This window comes from Lucilia sericata, unplaced genomic scaffold, assembly GCF_015586225.1.
Source record: "Lucilia sericata isolate MDLA Ls3-8-SP2 unplaced genomic scaffold, ASM1558622v1 Contig000825F_arrow, whole genome shotgun sequence".
NCBI lineage: Eukaryota > Metazoa > Arthropoda > Insecta > Diptera > Calliphoridae > Lucilia > Lucilia sericata.
Genome location: NW_023994817.1, coordinates 9,332 through 26,689, shown reverse-complemented (window position 1 = coordinate 26,689; position 17,358 = coordinate 9,332). Strand labels below are relative to the sequence as shown.

Below are 17,358 nucleotides of genomic sequence, written 5' to 3'. Positions count from 1 at the left end.
TTTGCAAAACCAACCAAATAACTACATATTATACAGCCAACCATCCTTTCCTTTCTAGTCATAGTTTTTTATACACAATTTGTTTGTATTTTTTTATGTATTTCTTCCTTATTACTTGTTCACATTGAAAAGTTAATAGTTGCAATTATATAAAGTCACATCATCTGCCATATTATGTCATTTGTACATATCTACGTTCGAAATACGGAAACGTTGGCAAACATATACATTCTACATACAGATGCCAACATAAAATATAGTGAATCCTTTTAAACTTAAAACGAATACGTGTGTATTGTAGCAGAACCAGTAAATGGTCAATTGCTCTATATGAAAAACAAGAAACAAAAATATCGAAAAAACTGTAACGAAACTAATAATGAAACTTTTAGACTCTCGTTTGGTTACACTATGTAATAATATTTTTTTAAGCAAAAATGAAAAACAAAACAAGAATATTTTAGAAAAGATTTTGTTGCCATTCAAATGATGGCTTTCCGTTATGATACACTTGGGAAATACAATATCATCGAATCTATGTTGCGGTTTTTTCTATACTAAAGGAAACATTTTCAAAAATAATTCTTTTTTTAATCGATTTACTTCGAGAATGCATTAATGTATGTCCGAATGAGTGAAGAAATTGTATGACTGGTTGAAATCTACAAACATACAAGTGTATCAGGCATGAAAAATTCAGTACTTTAGTATCTTTTGATAACGAAAAATACCACGGTACACCCACGACATTTTTAGTACTTTTTTTTAACTTTTAAACTTTTTTATAAATAGTCCACAAAGTAGTCTATAGTCTTGTCTATAGTCTTGTCTATAGTCTAGTCTATAGTCTAGTCTATAGTCTAGTCTATAGTCTAGTCTATAGTCTAGTCTATAGTCTAGTCTATAGTCTAGTCTATATTCTAGTCTATAGTCTAGTCTATATTCTAGTCTATAGTCTAGTCCATAGTCTAGTCTATAGTCTAGTCTATAGTCTAGTCTATAGTCTAGTCTATAGTCTAGTCTATAGTCTAGTCTATAGTCTAGTCTATAGTCTAGTCTATAGTCTAGTCTATAGTCTAGTCTATAGTCTAGTCTATAGTCTAGTCTATAGTCTAGTCTATAGTCTAGTCTATAGTCTAGTCTATAGTCTAGTCTATAGTCTAGTCTATAGTCTAGTCTATAGTCTAGTCTATAGTCTAGTCTATAGTCTAGTCTATAGTCTAGTCTATAGTCTAGTCTATAGTCTAGTCTATAGTCTAGTTTATAGTCTAGTCTATAGTCTTGTCTATAGTCTAGTCTTTAGTCTAGTCTATAGTCTAGTCTATAGTCTAGTCTATAGTCTAGTCTATGGTCTAGTCTATAGTCTAGTCTATAGTCTAGTCTACAGTCTAGTCTATAGTCTAGTCTATAGTCTAGTCTATAGTCTAGTCTATAGTCTAGTCTATAGTCTAGTCTATAGTCTAGTCTATAGTCTAGTCTATAGTCTAGTCTATGGTCTAGTCTATAGTCTAGTCTATAGTCTAGTCTACAGTCTAGTCTATAGTCTAGTCTATAGTCTAGTCTATAGTCTAGTCTATAGTCTAGTCTATAGTCTAGTCTATAGTCTAGTCTATAGTCTAGTCTATAGTCTAGTCTATAGTCTAGTCTATAGTCTAGTCTATAGTCTAGTCTATAGTCTAGTCTATAGTCTAGTCTCTAGTCTAGTCTATAGTCTAGTCTATAGTCTAGTCTATAGTCTAGTCTAGTTTATAGTCTGGTCTATAGTCTAGTCTATAGTCTAGTCTATAGTCTTGTCTATAGTCTTGTCTATAGTCTAGTCTAGTTTATAGTCTGGTCTATAGTCTAGTCTATAGTCTAGTCTATACTCTTGTCTACAGTCTAGTCTATAGTCTAGTCTATAGTCTAGTCTATAGTCTAGTCTATAGTCTAGTCTATAGTCTAGTTTATAGTCTAGTTTATAGTTTAGTTTATAGTCTAGTCTGTAGTCTAGTCTATAGTCTGGACTATATTCTATTCTACAGTCAATACATATAGTCTAGTAGAAATTTAGTTTAGTACTTTAAAACCTAAAAAAGTACTTCTTTTGTTTTAAGCTAGTACTATCTGAAATTTTAAATTTTCCATGTTTGATGTGTACTGCACCATTAAATATAGCTTTTTTTAAATCACTAAACATTCATTCCACTGCTTAGTTTATCTATACCTGCAACAAAACAACTAACCATATAGTGAATATTAAACAGTTTCACAGCTGGGGTTAGTAATATTTGGCGGCATAATTGGTAGTAAACATACATAGTTGGTTGTAGAGTTAAAGGATTTTTGCTGAAGGCTTATATCGGACTATTAAAACCGAAATTACTGCTTTTGCTGCTTGTCCCTTTATAAGGTCTGAAATTTAAATGTTTAATTATTCTATGTAATAACAAGTTTAGATATATGCGATTTTGAAATTCTATAAATCTAACCAAATTGTAATATTCTATTTTTAGGTACCTGTGACACAGCTATACAAATCAATCGCTTAAATGTTGCAGCCGAAAGCCTTCCTGTTTAAACGCATACAGATTGGTCAGCATGAATTTAACAAAATATTGTAAAACCAAATAAAATTATTAAAAATAAATATTGTTTTAAACATTTATATTAGTTATATAAATATACATTAATTTGCTAATTAGTGTAATTAAAATTTACTTTACAATGATTTAAATAAAGACGCATACCTATATATGTATTAATAATTACAAATAATCTTATAAATATCAAATTCCAAGGAAAATATGTAGTTTATCTGCAGAAAAAAAAACAGAAAATAAAAAAAATATTTATTATTCGTTAATAAAATAAAAATTTCAATAAAATGCTTAAAAATGCGTGTTTTTATTTATGTTTTTTAATCAATTTTATTTAATTCAATAAACAAACAATTATAATAAACATTATATTGCAGTTTATTAAAAATAATATGAAATAAATACGAAAATAACTAGTTTTATCTCTAAATTCGTTCGTAACATATTCATTTACTTACTACGTATTCATTGTACTCGTGACGTCACACAAACAGAAATTTGTCAATTTTTCTATAAACTCAAAATTTTCGCTTAACACCAGGCTCACAGAATCTCAGAAAAACAGCAGGCTGTTTTTTTCTAGTTCAAAAAATTATACAGCATAGTCTTAGGCTTAGAAAAGTATTTGTTCCACCCTGTTGCCATAATAAACAACCGGGTGTGTAATATAAAAAGTTAATGTTATGCCTGAAAGTATGTGAAGTATTTAGGCTTGATTTTATTTCAAGCTTAAATTAGAGTTGCCGATATTATTTATATGGGTAATTTAATGGGAAACATTAATATTTACATAGTAATTACGGATTTGAAACGTTGTTTCTTTGGTAAATAATTAAAATGATTAAGACATAATTACGAAAATTAGTTTAGATTTCTATTGTTGGTAAATAAAACGCTTTTAGGATATAAATATATATTATTTTAAGACTTTATATGAAAGAAGACTTTTTGCATGTATGTAGAAATGAATTTTCATAAAATTGTTAAGTTTAACACATTTAATGACGTTGTAGCTTACTAACCTCTTTTTCACCATCTATCTTCTAAACTATAATGAAAACAAACAAGAGTATTATCAGGGATCAATTTTATAGAAGAATAAAAGGCAATTCAACAGTATCCATACTAATTTGGTAATTTAAATTAGTCGAAAACCTGCTATCGATTTGCTCTAAAATAATTTTTCTTCACAGGGCATTTTGTATATTTTTACAATAATATGTAGGAATTACTTATAATATATAATGGTATCCCTAACATAAATTCATTATTCTTATTATTTATTGTTGCTTCCTAAAATTTCTTATTACCTGTTACATGCAAAAAGTTTACACATACATATATTTATTTATTTCATTGTTGTGTGACGTCATATGCAAAAAAACAGTTACTTTAAAGAAGAAAATAAAAATATGTAAATAACAACAAAACTAAGAAATTTAAGAATTATGGTAAACAAGTTATTTTAGTATACCCTACAATTTAAAGGCTGTGTTAATTGATTCGGTGAACTATATTAGCTATAAGCCAAACTTTCAACTTATTATTAACCCTAATGTTTATAATAACATGGAAGTTATTATAATTGGTGATCTTTATAAAAAAATTTAAATGTATTCTGTAAACAAACAAAGTACGTAGGTCACCATTTGATATTAAGGCTAATAATTCTTTACAGCAAAAGAAAATTATGTAAAAATTGGAAAAATAACTTTACTTTTTACTTAAATTTTTTAGGATTTTGAAATATAAGAATCAAATTAAGTGACATATACTAAATAATTGAGTCGAACCTTATCTGATTATCTCTAAGTATCATTTTTTACTATAAACGATCAGCTTTATTTCTCACCAAAAATCTATAGTGCAAAAAAAAGTATTAATAATCTGTGATCACTTTTATTTCACACAAATAATCGATTTTTTGAGTAAAAACATTAAAGTCCATTTATTTTGGAAACTAGAAGAGACATGGCCAAAACAACGAAAATCTGTGATTACTTTTGTTTTCCACCAAAAATCGATATTTCACATCAAAAATCGATTTTTTGAGTGAAAACATAAAAGTCCATTTATTTTGGAAACTAGAAGAGATAGAGCCTAAACAACGTTAATCTGTGATCACTTTTATTTCCCATCAAAAATCGATATTTTCACATCAAAAATCGATATTTTCACATCAAAAATCGATTTTTTGAGTGAAAACATAAAAGTCCATTTATTTTGGAAACTAGAAGAGATAGAGCCTAAACAACGTTAATCTGTGATCACTTTTATTTCCCATCAAAAATCGATTTTTTGAGTGAAAACATAAAAGTCCATTTATTTTGGAAACTAGAAGAGATAGAGCCTAAACAACGTTAATCTGTGATCACTTTTATTTCCCATCAAAAATCGATATTTTCACATCAAAATTATATTTTTTCACATCAAAAATCGATATTTTCACATTAAAAATCGAATTTTGGAGTGGAAACATAAAAGTCCATTTATTTTGGAAACTAGAAGAGATAGAGCCTAAATAATGTTAATCTGTGATCACTTTTATTTCCCATCAAAAATCGATATTTTCACATAAAAATCGATTTTTTTTTAGTGAAAACATAAAAGTCCATTTATTTTGGAAACTAGAAGAGATAGAGCCTAAACAATGTTAATCTGTGATCACTTTTATTTCCTATCAAAAATCGATATTTTCACATCAAAAATCTATTTTTGAGTGAAAACATTAAAGTCCATTTATTTTGGAAACTAGAAGAGATAGAGCCTAAACAATATTAATCTGTGATCACTTTCATTTCCCATCAAAAATCGATATTTTCACATCAAAAATCGATTTTTTGAGTGAAAACATAAAAGTCCATTTATTTTGGAAACTAGAAGAGATAGAGCCTAAACAATATTAATCTGTGATCACTTTCATTTCCCATCAAAAATCGATATTTTCACACCAAAAATCGATTTTTTGAGTGAAAACATAAAAGTCCATTTATTTTGGAAACTAGAGGAGATAGAGCCTAAACAACGTTAATCTGTGATCACTTTTATTTCCCATCAAAAATCGATATTTTCACATCAAAAATCTATTTTTTCGCATCAAAAATCGATTTTTTGAGTGAAAACATAAAAGTCCATTTATTTTGGAAACTAGAAGAGATAGAGCCTAAACAACGTTAATCTGTGATCACTTTTATTTTCCTTCAAAAATCGGATTTTTGAGTGAAAACATAAAAGTCCAATTTATTTTGGAAACTAGAAGAGATATAGCCTAAACAACGTTAATCTGTGATCACTTTTATTTCCCATCAAAAATCAATATTTTCACATCAAAAATCGGATTTTTGAGTGAAAACATAAAAGTCCATTTATTTTCAAAACTAGAAGAGATAGAGCCTAAACAATGTTAATCTGTGATCACTTTTATTTTCCTTCAAAAATCGGATTTTTGAGTGAAAACATAAAAGTCCATTTATTTTGGAAACTAGAAGAGATAGAGCCTAAACAACGTTAATCTGTGATCACTTTTATTTCCCATCAAAAATCCATATTTTCACATCAAAAATTGATTTTTTGAGTGAAAACATAAAAGTCCATTTATTTTGGAAACTAGAAGAGATAGAGCCTAAACAACCTAAACCCATCAAAAATCGATATTTTCACATCAAAAATCGATTTTTTGTGCGAAAACATAAAAGTCCATTTATTTTGGAAACTAGAAGAGATAGAGCCTAAACAACGTTAATCTGTGATCACTTTTATTTCCCATCAAAAATCTATTTTTTCACATCAAAAATCGATTTTTTGAGTGAAAACATAAAAGTCCATTTATTTTGGAAACTAGAAGAGATAGAGCCTAAACAACGTTAATCTGTGATCACTTTTATTTTCCTTCAAAAATCGGATTTTTGAGTGAAAACATAAAAGTCCAATTTATTTTGGAAACTAGAAGAGATATAGCCTAAACAACGTTAATCTGTGATCACTTTTATTTCCCATCAAAAATCAATATTTTCACATCAAAAATCGGATTTTTGAGTGAAAACATAAAAGTCCATTTATTTTCAAAACTAGAAGAGATAGAGCCTAAACAACGTTAATCTGTGATCACTTTTATTTTCCTTCAAAAATCGGATTTTTGAGTGAAAACATTAAAGTCCATTTATTTTGGAAACTAGAAGAGATAGAGCCTAAACAACGTTAATCTGTGATCACTTTTATTTCCCATCAAAAATCGATATTTTCACATCAAAAATTGATTTTTTGAGTGAAAACATAAAAGTCCATTTATTTTGGAAACTAGAAGAGATAGAGCCTAAACAATGTTAATCTGTGATCACTTTTATTTCCCATCAAAAATCGATATTTTCACATAAAAATCGATTTTTTTTTTGAGTGAAAACATAAAAGTCCATTTATTTTGGAAACTAGAAGAGATAGAGCCTAAACAATGTTAATCTGTGATCACTTTTATTTCCTATCAAAAATCGATATTTTCACATCAAAAATCTATTTTTTGAGTGAAAACATTAAAGTCCATTTATTTTGGAAACTAGAAGAGATAGAGCCTAAACAATATTAATCTGTGATCACTCTCATTTCCCATCAAAAATCGATATTTTCACATCAAAAATCGATTTTTTGAGTGAAAACATAAAAGTCCATTTATAGTATTTTGGAAACTAGAAGAGATAGAGCCTAAACAATATTAATCTGTGATCACTTTCATTTCCCATCAAAAATCGATATTTTCACACCAAAAATCGATTTTTTGAGTGAAAACATAAAAGTCCATTTATTTTGGAAACTAGAAGAGATAGAGCCTAAACAACGTTAATCTGTGATCACTTTTATTTTCCTTCAAAAATCGGATTTTTGAGTGAAAACATTAAAGTCCATTTATTTTGGAAACTAGAAGAGATAGAGCCTAAACAACGTTAATCTGTGATCACTTTTATTTCCCATCAAAAATCGATATTTTCACATCAAAAATCTATTTTTTCGCATCAAAAATCGATTTTTTGAGTGAAAACATAAAAGTCCATTTATTTTGGAAACTAGAAGAGATAGAGCCTAAACAACGTTAATCTGTGATCACTTTTATTTTCCTTCAAAAATCGGATTTTTGAGTGAAAACATTAAAGTCCATTTATTTTGGAAACTAGAAGAGATAGAGCCTAAACAACGTTAATCTGTGATCACTTTTATTTCCCATCAAAAATCAATATTTTCACATCAAAAATCGGATTTTTGAGTGAAAACATAAAAGTCCATTTATTTTCAAAACTAGAAGAGATAGAGCCTAAACAACGTTAATCTGTGATCACTTTTATTTTCCTTCAAAAATCGGATTTTTGAGTGAAAACATTAAAGTCCATTTATTTTGGAAACTAGAAGAGATAGAGCCTAAACAACGTTAATCTGTGATCACTTTTATTTCCCATCAAAAATCGATATTTTCACATCAAAAATTGATTTTTTGAGTGAAAACATAAAAGTCCATTTATTTTGGAAACTAGAAGAGATAGAGCCTAAACAATGTTAATCTGTGATCACTTTTATTTCCCATCAAAAATCGATATTTTCACATAAAAATCGATTTTTTTTGAGTGAAAACATAAAAGTCCATTTATTTTGGAAACTAGAAGAGATAGAGCCTAAACAATGTTAATCTGTGATCACTTTTATTTCCTATCAAAAATCGATATTTTCACATCAAAAATCTATTTTTTGAGTGAAAACATTAAAGTCCATTTATTTTGGAAACTAGAAGAGATAGAGCCTAAACAATATTAATCTGTGATCACTTTCATTTCCCATCAAAAATCGATATTTTCACATCAAAAATCGATTTTTTGAGTGAAAACATAAAAGTCCATTTATAGTATTTTGGAAACTAGAAGAGATAGAGCCTAAACAATATTAATCTGTGATCACTTTCATTTCCCATCAAAAATCGATATTTTCACACCAAAAATCGATTTTTTGAGTGAAAACACAAAAGTCCATTTATTTTGGAAACTAGAAGAGATAGAGCCTAAACAACGTTAATCTGTGATCACTTTTATTTCCCATCAAAAATCGATATTTTCACATCAAAAATCTATTTTTTCGCATCAAAAATCGATTTTTTGAGTGAAAACATAAAAGTCCATTTATTTTGGAAACTAGAAGAGATAGAGCCTAAACAACGTTAATCTGTGATCACTTTTATTTTCCTTCAAAAATCGGATTTTTGAGTGAAAACATAAAAGTCCAATTTATTTTGGAAACTAGAAGAGATATAGCCTAAACAACGTTAATCTGTGATCACTTTTATTTCCCATCAAAAATCAATATTTTCACATCAAAAATCGGATTTTTGAGTGAAAACATAAAAGTCCATTTATTTTCAAAACTAGAAGAGATAGAGCCTAAACAATGTTAATCTGTGATCACTTTTATTTTCCTTCAAAAATCGGATTTTTGAGTGAAAACATAAAAGTCCATTTATTTTGGAAACTAGAAGAGATAGAGCCTAAACAACGTTAATCTGTGATCACTTTTATTTCCCATCAAAAATCCATATTTTCACATCAAAAATTGATTTTTTGAGTGAAAACATAAAAGTCCATTTATTTTGGAAACTAGAAGAGATAGAGCCTAAACAACCTAAACCCATCAAAAATCGATATTTTCACATCAAAAATCGATTTTTTGTGCGAAAACATAAAAGTCCATTTATTTTGGAAACTAGAAGAGATAGAGCCTAAACAACGTTAATCTGTGATCACTTTTATTTCCCATCAAAAATCTATTTTTTCACATCAAAAATCGATTTTTTGAGTGAAAACATAAAAGTCCATTTATTTTGGAAACTAGAAGAGATAGAGCCTAAACAACGTTAATCTGTGATCACTTTTATTTCCCATCAAAAATCCATATTTTCACATCAAAAATCTATTTTCACAGCAAAAATCGAATTTTTGAGTGAAAACATAAAAGTCCATTTATTTTGCAAACTAGAAGAGATAGAGCCTAAACAACGTTAATCTGTGATCACTTTTATTTCCCATCAAAAATCCATATTTTCACATCAAAAATTGATTTTTTGAGTGAAAACATAAAAGTCCATTTATTTTGGAAACTAGAAGAAATAGAGCCTAAACAACGTTAATCTGTGATCACTTTTATTTCCCATCAAAAATCCATATTTTCACATCAAAAATCTATTTTTTGAGTGAAAACATAAAAGTCCATTTATTTTGGAAACTAGAAGAGATAGAGCCTAAACAACGTTAATCTGTGATCACTTTTATTTCCCATCAAAAATCGATATTTTCACATCAAAAATCGATTTTTTGTGTGAAAACATAAAAGTCCATTTATTTTCAAAACTAGAAGAGATAGAGCCTAAACAACGTTAATCTGTGATCACTTTTATTTCCCATCAAAAATCTATTTTTTCACATCAAAAATCGATTTTTTGAGTGAAAACATAAAAGTCCATTTATTTTGGAAACTAGAAGAGATAGAGCCTAAACAACGTTAATCTGTGATCACTTTTATTTTCCATCAAAAATCCATATTTTCACATCAAAAATCTATTTTCACAGCAAAAATCGAATTTTTGAGTGAAAACATAAAAGTCCATTTATTTTGCAAACTAGAAGAGATAGAGCCTAAACAACGTTAATCTGTGATCACTTTTATTTCCCATCAAAAATCGATATTTTCACATCAAAAAACTATTTTTTCGCATCAAAAATCGATTTTTTGAGTGAAAACATAAAAGTCCATTTATTTTGGAAACTAGAAGAGATAGAGCCTAAACAACGTTAATCTGTGATCACTTTTATTTTCCTTCAAAAATCGGATTTTTGAGTGAAAACATAAAAGTCCAATTTATTTTGGAAACTAGAAGAGATATAGCCTAAACAACGTTAATCTGTGATCACTTTTATTTCCCATCAAAAATCAATATTTTCACATCAAAAATCGGATTTTTGAGTGAAAACATAAAAGTCCATTTATTTTCAAAACTAGAAGAGATAGAGCCTAAACAACGTTAATCTGTGATCACTTTTATTTTCCTTCAAAAATCGGATTTTTGAGTGAAAACATAAAAGTCCAATTTATTTTGGAAACTAGAAGAGATAGAGCCTAAACAACGTTAATCTGTGATCACTTTTATTTCCCATCAAAAATCGATATTTTCACATCAAAAATTGATTCTTTGAGTGAAAACATAAAAGTCCATTTATTTTGGAAACTAGAAGAGATAGAGCCTAAACAATGTTAATCTGTGATCACTTTTATTTCCCATCAAAAATCGATATTTTCACATAAAAATCGATTTTTTTTTTGAGTGAAAACATAAAAGTCCATTTATAGTATTTTGGAAACTAGAAGAGATAGAGCCTAAACAATATTAATCTGTGATCACTTTCATTTCCCATCAAAAATCGATATTTTCACACCAAAAATCGATTTTTTGAGTGAAAACATAAAAGTCCATTTATTTTGGAAACTAGAAGAGATAGAGCCTAAACAACGTTAATCTGTGATCACTTTTATTTCCCATCAAAAATCGATATTTTCACATCAAAAATCTATTTTTTCGCATCAAAAATCGATTTTTTGAGTGAAAACATAAAAGTCCATTTATTTTGGAAACTAGAAGATATAGAGCCTAAACAACGTTAATCTGTGATCACTTTTATTTTCCTTCAAAAATCGGATTTTTGAGTGAAAACATAAAAGTCCAATTTATTTTGGAAACTAGAAGAGATATAGCCTAAACAACGTTAATCTGTGATCACTTTTATTTCCCATCAAAAATCAATATTTTCACATCAAAAATCGGATTTTTGAGTGAAAACATAAAAGTCCATTTATTTTCAAAACTAGAAGAGATAGAGCCTAAACAATGTTAATCTGTGATCACTTTTATTTTCCTTCAAAAATCGGATTTTTGAGTGAAAACATAAAAGTCCATTTATTTTGGAAACTAGAAGAGATAGAGCCTAAACAACGTTAATCTGTGATCACTTTTATTTCCCATCAAAAATCCATATTTTCACATCAAAAATTGATTTTTTGAGTGAAAACATAAAAGTCCATTTATTTTGGAAACTAGAAGAGATAGAGCCTAAACAACCTAAACCCATCAAAAATCGATATTTTCACATCAAAAATCGATTTTTTGTGCGAAAACATAAAAGTCCATTTATTTTGGAAACTAGAAGAGATAGAGCCTAAACAACGTTAATCTGTGATCACTTTTATTTCCCATCAAAAATCTATTTTTTCACATCAAAAATCGATTTTTTGAGTGAAAACATAAAAGTCCATTTATTTTGGAAACTAGAAGAGATAGAGCCTAAACAACGTTAATCTTTGATCACTTTTATTTCCCATCAAAAATCCATATTTTCACATCAAAAATCTATTTTCACAGCAAAAATCGAATTTTTGAGTGAAAACATAAAAGTCCATTTATTTTGCAAACTAGAAGAGATAGAGCCTAAACAACGTTAATCTGTGATCACTTTTATTTCCCATCAAAAATCGATATTTTCACATCAAAAATCTATTTTTGAGTGAAAACATAAAAGTCCATTTATTTTGGAAACTAGAAGAAATAGAGCCTAAACAACGTTAATCTGTGATCACTTTTATTTCCCATCAAAAATCTATTTTTTCACATCAAAAATCGATTTTTTGAGTGAAAACATAAAAGTCCATTTATTTTGGAAACTAGAAGAGATAGAGCCTAAACAACGTTAATCTGTGATCACTTTTATTTCCCATCAAAAATCTATTTTCACAGCAAAAATCGAATTTTTGAGTGAAAACATAAAAGTCCATTTATTTTGCAAACTAGAAGAGATAGAGCCTAAACAACGTTAATCTGTGATCACTTTTATTTCCCATCAAAAATCGATATTTTCACATCAAAAATCTATTTTTTGAGTGAAAACATAAAAGTCCATTTATTTTGGAAACTAGAAGAAATAGAGCCTAAACAACGTTAATCTGTGATCACTTTTATTTCCCATCAAAAATCTATTTTTTCACATCAAAAATCGATTTTTTGAGTGAAAACATAAAAGTCCATTTATTTTGGAAACTAGAAGAGATAGAGCCTAAACAACGTTAATCTGTGATCACTTTTATTTCCCATCAAAAATCTATTTTTTCACATCAAAAATCGATTTTTTGAGTGAAAACATAAAAGTCCATTTATTTTGGAAACTAGAAGAGATAGAGCCTAAACAACGTTAATCTGTGATCACTTTTATTTTCCTTCAAAAATCAGATTTTTGAGTGAAAACATAAAAGTCCAATTTATTTTGGAAACTAGAAGAGATATAGCCTAAACAACGTTAATCTGTGATCACTTTTATTTCCCATCAAAAATCAATATTTTCACATCAAAAATCGGATTTTTGAGTGAAAACATAAAAGTCCATTTATTTTGGAAACTAGAAGAGATAGAGCCTAAACAACGTTAATCTGTGATCACTTTTATTTTCCTTCAAAAATCGGATTTTTGAGTGAAAACATTAAAGTCCATTTATTTTGGAAACTAGAAGAGATAGAGCCAAAACAACGATAATCTGTGATCACTTTTATTTCTCATCAAAAATCGATTTTTTGAGTAAAAACATAAAAGTCCATTTATTTTGGAAACTGGAAGAGATAGAGCCAAAACAACGATAATATGTGATCTCTTTTATTCCTCATCAGAAATCGATTTTTTTAATAAAAACATAAAAGTCCATTTATTTTGGAAACTAGAAGAGATAGAGCCTAAGCAACGATAATCTGTGATCACTTTTATTTCCCATCAAAAATCGATATTTTCCCATCAAAAATCGATTTTTTGAGTGAAAACATAAAAGTCCATTTATTTTGGAAACTAGAAGAGATAGAGCCTAAACAACGTTAATCTGTGATCACTTTTATTTCCCATCAAAAATAGATTTTTTGAGTGAAAACATAAAAGTCCATTTATTTTGGAAACTAGAATAGATAGAGCCTAAACAACGTTAATCTGTGATCACTTTTATTTCCCATAAAGAATCGATATTTTCACAGCAAAAATCGAATTTTTGAGTGAAAACATAAAAGTCCATTTATTTTGGAAACTAGAAGAGATAGAGCCTAAACAACGTTAATCTGTGATCACTTTTATTTCCCATCAAAAATCTATATTTTCCCATCAAAAATCGATTTTTTGAGCGAAAACATAAAAGTCCATTTATTTTGGAAATTAGAAGAGATAGAGCCTAAACAACGTTAATCTGTGATCACTTTTATTTCCCATCAAAAATCGATTTTTTGAGCGAAAACATAAAAGTCCATTTATTTTGGAAACTAGAAGAGATAGAGCCTAAACAACGTTAATCTGTGATCACTTTTATTTCCCATCAAAAATCGAATTTTTGAGTGAAAACATAAAAGTCCATTTATTTTGGAAACTAGAAGAGATAGAGCCTAAACAACGTTAATCTGTGATCACTTTTATTTCCCATCACAAATCGATATTTTTACAATAAAAATCGAATTTTGGAGTGGAAACATAAAAGTCCATTTATTTTGGAAACTAGAAGAGATAGAGCCTAAACAACGTTAATCTGTGATCACTTTTATTTCCCATCAAAAATCGATATTTTCACATTAAAAATCGAATTTTGGAGTGGAAACATAAAAGTCCATTTATTTTGGAAACTAGAAGAGATAGAGCCTAAACAACGTTAATCTGTGATCACTTTTATTTCCCATCAAAAATCGATATTTTCACATCAAAAATCTATTTTTTGAGTGAAAACATAAAAGTTCATTTATTTTGGAAACTAGAAGAGATAGAGCCTAAACAACGTTAATCTGTGATCACTTTTATTTCCCATCAAAAATCTATATTTTCCCATCAAAAATCGATTTTTTGAGTGAAAACATAAAAGTCCATTTATTTTGGAAACTAGAAGAGATAGAGCCTAAACAACGTTAATCTGTGATCACTTTTATTTCCCATCAAAAATCGATCTTTTCATATCAAAAATCTATTTGTTTAGTGAACAAAAGTCCATTTATTTTGGAAACTAGAAGAGATAGAGCCAAAACAACGATAATCTGTGATCACTTTTATTTCTCATCAAAAATCGATTTTTTGAGTAAAAACATAAAAGTCCATTTATTTTGGAAACTAGAAGAGATAGAGCCTAAACAACGTTAATCTGTGATCACTTTTATTTCCCATCAAAAATCTATATTTTCCCATCAAAAATCGAATTTTTGAGTGAAAACATAAAAGTCCATTTATTTTGGAAATTAGAAGAGATAGAGCCTAAACAACGTTAATCTGTGATCACTTTTATTTCCCATCAAAAATCGATATTTTCCCATCAAAAATCGATTTTTTGAGCGAATTTAGTTTGGAAACTAGAAGAGATAGAGCCTAAACAACGTTAATCTGTGATCACTTTTATTTCCCATCAAAAATCGATATTTTCCCATCAAAAATCGATTTTTTGAGCGAAAACATAAAAGTCCATTTATTTTGGAAACTAGAAGAGATAGAGCCTAAACAACGTTAATCTGTGATCACTTTTATTTCCCATCAAAAATCGAATTTTTGAGTGAAAACATAAAAGTCCATTTATTTTGGAAACTAGAAGAGATAGAGCCTAAACAACGTTAATCTCTGATCACTTTTATTTCCCATCAAAAATCTATATTTTCCCATCAAAAATCGATTTTTTGAGCGAAAACATAAAAGTCCATTTATTTTGGAAATTAGAAGAGATAGAGCCTAAACAACGTTAATCTGTGATCACTTTTATTTCCCATCAAAAATCGATCGATTTTTTGAGCGAAAACATAAAAGTCCATTTATTTTGGAAACTAGAAGAGATAGAGCCTAAACAACGTTAATCTGTGAACACTTTTATTTCCCATCCCAAATCGATATTTTCACAATAAAAATCGAATTTTGGAGTGGAAACATAAAAGTCCATTTATTTTGGAAACTAGAAGAGATAGAGCCTAAACAACGTTAATCTGTGATCACTTTTATTTCCCATCAAAAATCGATATTTTCACATTAAAAATCGAATTTTGGAGTGGAAACATAAAAGTCCATTTATTTTGGAAACTAGAAGAGATAGAGCCTAAACAACGTTAATCTGTGATCACTTTTATTTCCCATCAAAAATCGATATTTTCACAGCAAAAATCTATTTTTTGAGTGAAAACATAAAAGTTCATTTATTTTGGAAACTAGAAGAGATAGAGCCTAAACAACGTTAATCTGTGATCACTTTTATTTCCCATCAAAAATCTATATTTTCCCATCAAAAATCGATTTTTTGAGTGAAAACATAAAAGTCCATTTATTTTGGAAACTAGAAGAGATAGAGCCTAAACAACGTTAATCTGTGATCACTTTTATTTCCCATCAAAAATCGATCTTTTCATATCAAAAATCTATTTGTTCAGTGAACAAAAGTCCATTTATTTTGGAAACTAGAAGAGATAGAGCCAAAACAACGATAATCTGTGATCACTTTTATTTCTCATCAAAAATCGATTTTTTGAGTAAAAACATAAAAATCCATTTATTTTGGAAACTGGAAGAGATAGAGCCAAAACAACGATAATATGTGATCTCTTTTATTCCTCATCAGAAATCGATTTTTTTAATAAAAACTTAAAAGTCCATTTATTTTGGAAACTAGAAGAGATAGAGCCTAAGCAACGATAATCTGTGATCACTTTTATTTCCCATCAAAAATCGATATTTTCCCATCAAAAATCGATTTTTTGAGTGAAAACATAAAAGTCCATTTATTTTGGAAACTAGAAGAGATAGAGCCTAAACAACGTTAATCTGTGATCACTTTTATTTCCCATCAAAAATAGATTTTTTGAGTGAAAACATAAAAGTCCATTTATTTTGGAAACTAGAATAGATAGAGCCTAAACAACGTTAATCTGTGATCACTTTTATTTCCCATAAAGAATCGATATTTTCACAGCAAAAATCGAATTTTTGAGTGAAAACATAAAAGTCCATTTATTTTGGAAACTAGAAGAGATAGAGCCTAAACAACGTTAATCTGTGATCACTTTTATTTCCCATCAAAAATCGAATTTTTGAGTGAAAACATAAAAGTCCATTTATTTTGGAAACTAGAAGAGATAGAGCCTAAACAACGTTAATCTGTGATCACTTTTATTTCCCATCAAAAATCTATATTTTCCCATCAAAAATCGATTTTTTGAGCGAAAACATAAAAGTCCATTTATTTTGGAAACTAGAAGAGATAGAGCCTAAACAACGTTAATCTGTGATCACTTTTATTTCCCATCACAAATCGATATTTTAACATCAAAAATCGAATTTTTGAGTGAAAACATAAAAGTCCATTTATTTTGGAAATTAGAAGAGATAGAGCCTAAACAACGTTAATCTCTGATCACTTTTATTTCCCATCAAAAATCTATATTTTCCCATCAAAAATCGATTTTTTGAGCGAAAACATAAAAGTCCATTTATTTTGGAAACTAGAAGAGATAGAGCCTAAACAACGTTAATCTGTGATCACTTTTATTTCCCATCACAAATCGATATTTTAACATCAAAAATCGAATTTTTGAGTGAAAACATAAAAGTCCATTTATTTTGGAAATTAGAAGAGATAGAGCCTAAACAACGTTAATCTGTGATCACTTTTATTTCCCATCAAAAATCGATTTTTTGAGCGAAAACATAAAAGTCCATTTATTTTGGAAACTAGAA

At 28.3% G+C, this 17,358-nt stretch overlaps 1 long non-coding RNA gene across 1 annotated transcript; it reads right to left on the bottom strand.

Annotated features, from left to right (window-relative positions):
- Window positions 1–2,034: 2,034 nt before the first annotated feature.
- On the bottom strand, window positions 2,035–2,796 carry LOC119608377. Its single transcript, XR_005231813.1, has 3 exons — window positions 2,727–2,796; window positions 2,497–2,549; window positions 2,035–2,391 (listed from the first exon to the last, which is right to left on the bottom strand). It is a non-coding gene; the product is annotated as an uncharacterized LOC119608377 (long non-coding RNA).
- Between the last annotated feature and the right edge of the window lie 14,562 nt (window positions 2,797–17,358).